This window comes from Physeter macrocephalus, chromosome 10 (genome assembly GCF_002837175.3).
Source record: "Physeter macrocephalus isolate SW-GA chromosome 10, ASM283717v5, whole genome shotgun sequence".
NCBI lineage: Eukaryota > Metazoa > Chordata > Mammalia > Artiodactyla > Physeteridae > Physeter > Physeter macrocephalus.
Window position 1 is genome coordinate 71,567,128 of NC_041223.1, and position 9,025 is coordinate 71,576,152.

Sequence of the window (9,025 nt, forward strand, 5' to 3'; positions counted from 1 at the left end):
GATCAATCTGTTGGGTTGTTTCTCTTCCATGACTCTCCTTTACCCCTAGGTGGGGCTCTACATTTTTTAGCCTGACGTGGCAGCACCAGGAGTGGCTTTTGGCAGGGCCTTCCCTCTTCTAGAATCTCTGTCAGTCTTTCTCCATTATTTGAGTCTGAAAATTGATATTTTCTCATTGATACACAAAGCCGCTCTACTCCCCTTACGACCAGATGGCCAGATGGTTTTTCCTGACTCAAGCCCCTCCCTCCTCCCTTCCCACCTTCCACAGATATAATACATTGTATTCCTCCAATTCTGAACTTTTTACATCACACAAACTTTTTATGCTGTCATACAGCATGCTACATAATTTTCTGGACTCAGTATAAAATGAAAATATGGGACCCTTATTTTCAAAAAGCAGGAAAAAAAAAATAAAGCATTTCTCTTTCTCCCAGTCTCTCTCTCCAGTTGTTATAGTAGCTGTTTTTTTTTTAAATTTGCTACTTAATGTCATTCTAAGTAAAGAAAAATTAAAAACTTAAATCATCATGGATATTATTGTTCATCTTTATATTGTGCGATGCCAGTTTTTAAATATGAGAGCATTTATTTTGTATGCTGAATCACTGAAATTACACAATTTGTATTTCAGAGCTAGTACATCCATATGTATTTGTTTCTCTTCACTACAGTGGAAAACATTTCACAAAACTAACTCAACTGTTTCTCTTTCACTTTTCCATACACTCACATTCTACCAACAATTACTCATCAGTAAGGAACAACTGAAACGAAAAAGAACTAAGAGTTATTCTTTTCTTCCCCCCTTTCTAAGTTATCATTTCCAGTGTAAGTGGTTGACTAACACAGAGTAGCAACAATAAGAATATATATCGTAGGAGGTCTCTGGTCATGATGTTTCTTAGAACACTATCGCCTCCTTTCTGCATTTGAAGTAAGTTCTGGTTGGAATAGAAAATGAAGTGTCTTGGGGCTGTCAGAGCATGTTGATCTCACTCACTCAAAGATGCAACACGCTTATTTTGTACTTCTTCTGCATCTCCCTGAACTTTCACGTATGGTGGATCAGCTGGAATTCTGTGTCAGATGAATGCTATAGGCAAAGACAGCAGCTAGGGGTGGTGGTGGTATGGGTTGTGAGTATCTCCTCTGCTCACACACATGCTCCATTGTCCTGTTGGACTTCACTTACAAAAACACAGGTTCAAAGATAAAATCATGTGGAATTTCAAGACAATGAGAGCAGAATATCATACAAGTCTGGTGTGTGTGGGGGTGGCTTCTGAGCATAGGGACCTGTGGACAGGTCACATGCCCACAAAGCTGGCCCGGGGCTATTATTTAACTCTGGACCTTTGCACATATGGTTCTCGATTCTCGATGCTTGGAATATTCTCCCTCAAGCCTCCACTTTCCCTGCTAACTCCTACTTATCCCTCAGGCCCTGGTGTAGACCCCAGTTTCTTTGGAAAGCTTCTCGTGAGTTTCCTCTACTAGGTTCTGTGCCCTTCCTCTGTGACGCTATAGCATTCTTTGCCTTTATGATTCTATTGCAATCAACTGTACTGTATTAAAATGCTATGTGTCCTCATTTAGATGAAACCTTCCTGATGAAGGAACTTTGTTTCATTCATGGCTGTGTCTCAAACAACTAGCCCACCTCCTAACACATACTAGATGCTGAATGACTATTCTTGAGTATATAAATGAATAAATTAAGGAATTCGTCTTTGTCCTAATTTAATGATGTCATAGCGGCTATTGAGATGTGCAAGTTTTCTGCCTTTAGAGTAAATGTTTTCAGACAACTGTGCTTCTGATTTTTATGCTTCTTCTCACGATATCAATCTGCTGACTGCTATTCCTGTGGAATTTAGTGTGTCAGCCTTTCTCCTGCTTCTAACCTGTTGAGGGCTTAAGAATGTAGATCTTACACTTGCTAGAGTTTTGCATAAGAGTAAGTGGATCCAGAAAAGAGCAGGAGCGTCTTCTCTGAGAAAGTGCATAAGCTATAACAGATGATCGATGATATATGGATATTGGCTGCTCAGTCACTTTTTTGTTTATTTCCTAGTTCTTAGCTATGTGTGGAGTATGTGATGATATATGGATATTGGCTGCTCAGTCACTTTTTTATTTCCTAGTTCTTAGCTATGTCTGGAGTATGTGATGTATTACTCTGTCCTGAATTGCTGTTTCAGTTCCGCTGTTCATGTTTAGCCCAGCCTGGAAAAGTGTCACTACAGGTTGAACCTGTCATTCCCTCTGCTGTATGACACTAACTTCCACAAGGAACAGCAGACAACAGTTTGACATCATGGGGAGAAACATAAAAATCGGAAGCCCGCTCGTCTGAAAACAGTAAGGTGCTCTGTCAAAAGCCAGGGCATTAAACTCAGCCTGTCGTGTTCTGACACTTATAGTCACCTAGGCACGTGCCTGCTGTAATCCCAGAGAGGCCTGGCAAATATGAGCCTGCTGGCCTGTGAACCATATACAAGTTACGTTTTACTGAGATAAACCCAAAAGATACACTTCACGCAAACGACACCAGTGGACATCAGGGACAGTCAGTGAGTCTTTTTAGTCAGGGTTAATATCAAAAACATTTCATGATATTAAAGGCACAGGCACCAGCCCTTCGGGGCATCTTCTAGATGTGCTGTGCCAACTGTGAATTCTTCAGTTTTTAGGTTTTGAGGTGATGGGAGAGGGACAAGAGGAAAGGGCTAGGGCAACGGCTACTTATGCAAAGACGTTATCAGCTCTGCTTTTAGTTACCTCAGTGAGAAAACTGCCTGATTCACAGCCGCAAGGATTGTACAGGGTATGCACAAGGGATGGGAGAGAAGGGCAGGGCCAGGGGTCTTGCTGGCCATCCCAGAATTGTGCCTACCCCACCGCTAGACTTGTTTTGAGGATGTGCTGAGTCATGAGTATAAAGTACTTGGCACAGTGCCTGAAACAAATGTTATCTGTTGTTATTTTATTAAGTTACTAATTTCTTTGAGCCTTAATTGTCTCATCTGAGAAATGGAGATAAAAATAACAGAGATATTATAAGAATTAAATGTAATAATGTAGGTGAATGTACTTTTTAAAGAGTAAAGAGTTTGGAAATTTTGTAAAGAGTTTGCATAATTGTAAAGAGTTATGCAAATTTAATTATATTAATCTTCATGCAGGGAGGAGGATGAGTGGAGGGCAAGACACAAGGCCTTCAAGGACTTTTAGGGGAACTGATATTTCTAGACAATATGAGTTTAACTTGCACTGAGTGGGTCCAGGTTAGGAAGAAGGGATGGGGGGAAGGGTTAGAAATGCCTCAGCTCACTTTTGAACCAACCGGGTGCCATATACTAAATTTCAAAAGAGGGATTCTTGTACTCCGAGTCAAAGGGATGAGAATTAAAATTTATTCAGGGATGACTCAGTGCCAGGTATTATGTTAATAATAATCATAAAAATTATTATAGTAATAATAATAGTATCAAAAAATAAAGATAGCTTATATTGAGTGCTTTGTAGCAGATATTTCATATATATCATGTATTATAATTTTCTCAAAATCCCTCTGGAGAAACAGAAAACCTCACTTTGTTGTAGAGGAAACTAAGACTAAGATGGATGTAGAATCTAGGTCTGTTTTCCTTTTCATTTGTTTCTGTATTTAGTGCTTCTTATCCTCAGCACACAGCCAGACAGCAAACCCAACCTCAAAAGTTCACAAAGCTTTTGTTTTTGTTTTTTGTTTTTGTTTAGTAAAATCTAGAAGTTGCAAACAAGCCAATTCACCATGAATTCAGTCACATTGCTAGTAAATATCTCTTTCTCTACACAATGTTTCCATTTAACTTCAATAGGACAGGAGCTTCCTGCAAGTGCTTCCTCACCACTAAAAACTTGACACGTTTATTTACTTACTGGCATTAATAGGAGTCAAAAATTAAAAAAAAACTAATAGGAATCACCAAAGATAGTCATACATTGAGACACAAGCAATAAGCAATACAAATTTCAACTCTCCTCAGTCAAAGAGGATCAGCTTATAAGTACTGGCAACATGAATTTCATTTAGACAGACTGCTAGCTATGAGAGCAAGGAAAGAATAGCGCTGGCATGAGCAATCATGCCCAGCAAGACCTGAATGCTGCCTGACACTCTCTTGTGCTCCCTGAAAATTTTAGATAAGATAGATCTGGACAATTATTTTTTTTTTTCAATGGTGGGTCTTTGGTAAACAGTTTGGAATTATGAACAGGCTGTATTCATTAATTTCCACTCAGTCTCATCTTAGGGAAATGCTTTTTGTTTATTTTTATTTATAAAATAGTTCTTTTTAGGATAATACATTTTGAATGAAGTAGATGAATTAGATGCCATCCAGTATGTATGCATGTTGTTCTCTTTTCTAAAAGTGACCTGAGGGTCTCAGCCTCAATTTCTTTGTGATAGTATCTCACTGGTGATGACAGATTGATGTTTTTCAGCCTCCTTCCCTTTTTAGCTTATGGTCACCATTAGCATGCTTGTGCAAGATACTCGGCTGGCAATGCGGTCCATGTGATGATAAAAGGTCAGAGATGTAGAAAAGTATAGCTGGAAAACATTTTAGATATTATCTGTTCAGGGTTTCTCAAACTGTATTAAAGCACAGGCCTCCTTTAGAGGCAAAATTGTTTGGGCTTTCAGTGTTGACTTAAATTGTATTATGGTAATAGTTAAATACATACATTTATAAAACTAAGGCAAGGACTATCAATTTAGTGTGACATGCTATTTTGCTAAAACAAAATTTGTAACATTGAATTTAATAAAAAATATAAAAAATGTTTGGGTTTTATATGTCAGCTGTGGATTGGATTCTTTTGATCTTCAACATAGTGGATCATCATTGGGGTCCTTGTTATTACTGATACTGATTTTGCCTTTTAGAAAATGAATTCAGGAAATTCCCTGGTGATCCAGTGGTTAGGACTCGTGCTTTCACTGCTGGGGGCCTGGGTTCAATCCCTGGTCAGGGAACTAAGATCCTGCAAGCCATAAGGCACGGCCAAAAAAAAAAAAAAAAAAAAAGAATTCATATGAAAGCACCAATCTATTGAATAGACCTGTAAATTTATGGTATATTCCAATATCGGAGATTTAGAAAGTTTCTTTCAACCAAAAAACTTCTCTGAGTTTTGGTTGCTGCATTTATCCTAACGGTTGATACATGTAAGCAATATGTTTGTTGGCAAAGTGCGTTTGACTCTGACTGCCACTATTATTTCTTTTTTTTTTGTCGTTTATTTGTTTGTTTTTAGTTCAGTGTGTTCAATCTGCTTTGTAATACTTGAACTCTAGCACCTCTATTCTCTATTCAGACCACTCTAAACACTTCATTTCCCAGTGCCACTGGGGTACCACATAACTTACCTTGGTATAAATTGAATCATTTATCTATTACTTTTATATCTATTTTATTCTCATTAGCCTGTGGCAAGGAACACATCATTCTGCTTTACTACCTTGTTCTTATAATATTAAATCAGGGGCTTCCCTGGCGGCGCAGTGGTTGAGAATCTGCCTGCCAGTGCAGGGGACATGGGTTCGAGCCCTGGTCTGGGAGGATCCCACATGCTGCGGAGCAACTAGGCCCGTGAGCCACAACTACTGAGCCTGTGCTCCGCAACAAGAGAGGCCATGATAGTGAGAGGCCTGAGCACCGCGATGAAGAGTGGCCCCTGCTTGCCGCAACTAGAGAAAGCCCTCGCACAGAAACAGAGACCCAACACAGCCAAAAATAAATAAATAAATTTAAAAAAATATTAAATCAATTTCAATTTAGTAAGTAAATTAAGAAAATAAAGTCTTATTTTTAAAAATGTCTTTAAATTGTAAAGGAGAAAAATATTTTTATCTACCACTGGTAAACAAAAGCAAATGTAGTCATTTTCATGTTAGAATACGCCAACAGAACGGTGGTCACACTTGTTATCCAACATATGCGTAAGATAAATACCATGATTACAGGTGATCCTTGGGCATCACAGGATGGTAAGGGCAAACACAAATGCAAGTATTAAATTATAGGGCAGTCTTGGTAATGAGACAGTTATCCAGTTAACTCAAAATATACTTTTTAAAAAAGATCATCACTAAAACTGAAAGACAATGTTAACTTTCTCATAGTGAAACAGAGCAGGACCCTATGGCCCTTCCCCCCACCCCACCATGTCCTCCGCCTGCCTTTTGTCTGTAGAAAACTTTTAGCCAAAGAATATGTTTAATCAGAGAAGTGAGAAAATGCAGAAGCAAAGGAAAGCAGTCAAACAGGACAAAATAATAATACTTCAGTCATTAAGCAAAGTCAAGGATCTTTGGTTCCTCCTCAAGGGCTATAGAGAATATTCTGAGCCGTGTCCTTTGAGCTGTTTTGTAGATACTGAAACCCCACCAGGTGGAAGAACTATTGATACATGATGACCAGCCTGTAGCTGTGACATAAGCTGCCACAATTCTGAGAACTGGCCTCAAAGAAATGGGAACAGACCCTGGAATTGAAGATTAACTGTACTTAAAACAAGATGATGCGATCAGACCACCACATGATCAATTTCAAGATGACTGTCAGAGCCGACTGTGCTTTTTCTGCATGTAGCCCCTCCCTCCGCCAATAAAGGCTCTTGCCCACTGATTGTCAGTGGGGGGAAGTCAGCCTTTAGACAGGAGTCAAAGGAAGTCAGCCTTTGGACAGCCCTCCCCGCTCCACGCACAGCCCCGGTTGCCAGCATCCAAAATAAAGCAAACTTTCCTTTCCACCAACTTGCCTCTTTACTGGCTTTAGAGCGGCGAGCAGCCGGACCTCCACTTTCAGTAACGATAGAACTTGCGTATTCCCTTGAGAATACATCTGTAAATTCCAGTTTGAGAGACACTGACTCAGTCCAGCCTATTTGCTGTAATTCTGGAAAAATGTCTGTTTCCATATGGGACAAGGAATATTAACCTTGGCTTGGTGTGTTAAACTTACCATTATTATCATTAGTTGTTTGAGAGACATTTTTAACAACACCTATCTGATACATTAGCTGAAAAACTGAGTAGAATAACATATCAATAGTTTATCCTGTTATTTTTAATGTCAATTTTCCTCCAAAGGTTCAAAGACATCCAGTGCCTGGATAACAGTAGCCTATATTTTTAGTTACTTGATTCACAGAAAATCAAAGCAAATGATTCACAGTTTTATAAATGATATCTGTGGTTTTTTTTTTTTTGTTCGTTTGTTTTTTGCGGTACGCGGGCCTCTCACTGTTGTGGCCTCTCCCGTTGCAGAGCACAGGCTCCGGACGCGCAGGCTCAGCGGCCATGGCTCACGGGCCCAGCCGCTCCGCGACATGTGGGATCTTCCCGGACCAGGGCACGAACCTGTGTCCCCTGCATCGGCAGGCAGACTCTCAACCACTGCGCCACCAGGGAAGCCCATGATATCTGATTTTTCACCCTCATTTATCATATTTCTTCATTTCCTAAAGGATAAAGGCACCACCTTGACTGTATTCCTCACCTTAGTCATTAGAATATTCTCTCCTCATACACACTTTACTATGTGAGTTTCAAGCTAATGTTTTGCATGTGAAATTTCATTCTGATGTGTTTTTTTCTAAGTGGGTGAGAATGTTTACCCTGAATTTTAGAAGTGTTTAAATCTGTAATCAAGGAACTGTATGTGAGACAAGATTGGTGAAGCTTTGAGAATCTAACTTAATTCTCCCTTTTGCGAAAGGAGTAGTGCAAGTTCTTCACAATGGCTTGAGGCATGAGATGCTTCAAGAGAATTCACAATTGTTTCTTTTTCATTTTTTAAACATCTTTATTGGAGAATAATTGCTTTACAATGGTGTGTTAGTTTCTGCTGTATAACAAAGTGAATCAGCTACATGCATACCTATACCCCATATCCCCTCCCTCCTGTGTCTCCCTCCCACCCTCCTTATCCCACCCCTCTAGGTGGTCACAAAGCACTGAGCTGATCTTCCAGTGCTATGTGGCTGCTTCCCACTAGCTATCTGTTTTACATTTGGTAGTGTATATATGCCCATGTTACTCTCTCACTTCGTCCCAGCTTACCCTTCCCCCTCCCCTTGTCCTCAACTCCATTCTCTACGTCTGTGTCTTTATTCCTATCCGGCCCCTATGTTCTTTACATGCACACCTATACCCCATATCCCCTCCCCCCTGTGTGTCCCTCCCACCCTCCTTATCCCACCCCTCTAGGTGGTCACAAAGCACTGAGCTGATCTTCCAGTGCTATGTGGCTGCTTCCCACTAGCTATCTGTTTTACATTTGGTAGTGTATATATGCCCATGTTACTCTCTCACTTCGTCCCAGCTTACCCTTCCCCCTCCCCTTGTCCTCAACTCCATTCTCTACGTCTGTGTCTTTATTCCTATCCGGCCCCTATGTTCTTCAGAACCATTTCATTTTTTTTTAGATTCTATATATATATATATTCACATATGGTATTTGTTTTTCTCTTTTGGACTTAATTCACTCTGTATGATAGACTCTAGGTCCATCCACCTCACTACAAATAACTCAATTTCGCTTCTTTTTATGCCTGAGTAATATTCCATTGTATATATGTGCCACATCTTCTTTATCCATTCACCTGTTGATGGACACATTGGTTGCTTCCATGTCCTGGCTATTGTAAATAGTGCTGAAATAAACATTGTAGTGCATGTCTCTTTTTGAATTATAGTTTTCTCAGGGTATATGCCCAGTAATGGGATTGCTGGGTCATATGGTAGTTCTATTTTTAGTTTTTTAAGGAGGCTCCATACTGTTCTCCATAGTGGGTGTATCAATTTACATTCCCACCAACAGTGCAAGAGAGTTCCCTTTTCTCCAACTTCCTCCAACATTTACTGTTTGTAGATTTTTTGATGATGGCCATTCTGACAGGTGTGAGGTGATACCTCATTGTAGTTTTGATTTGCATTTCTCTAATGATTAGTCATGTTGAGCAT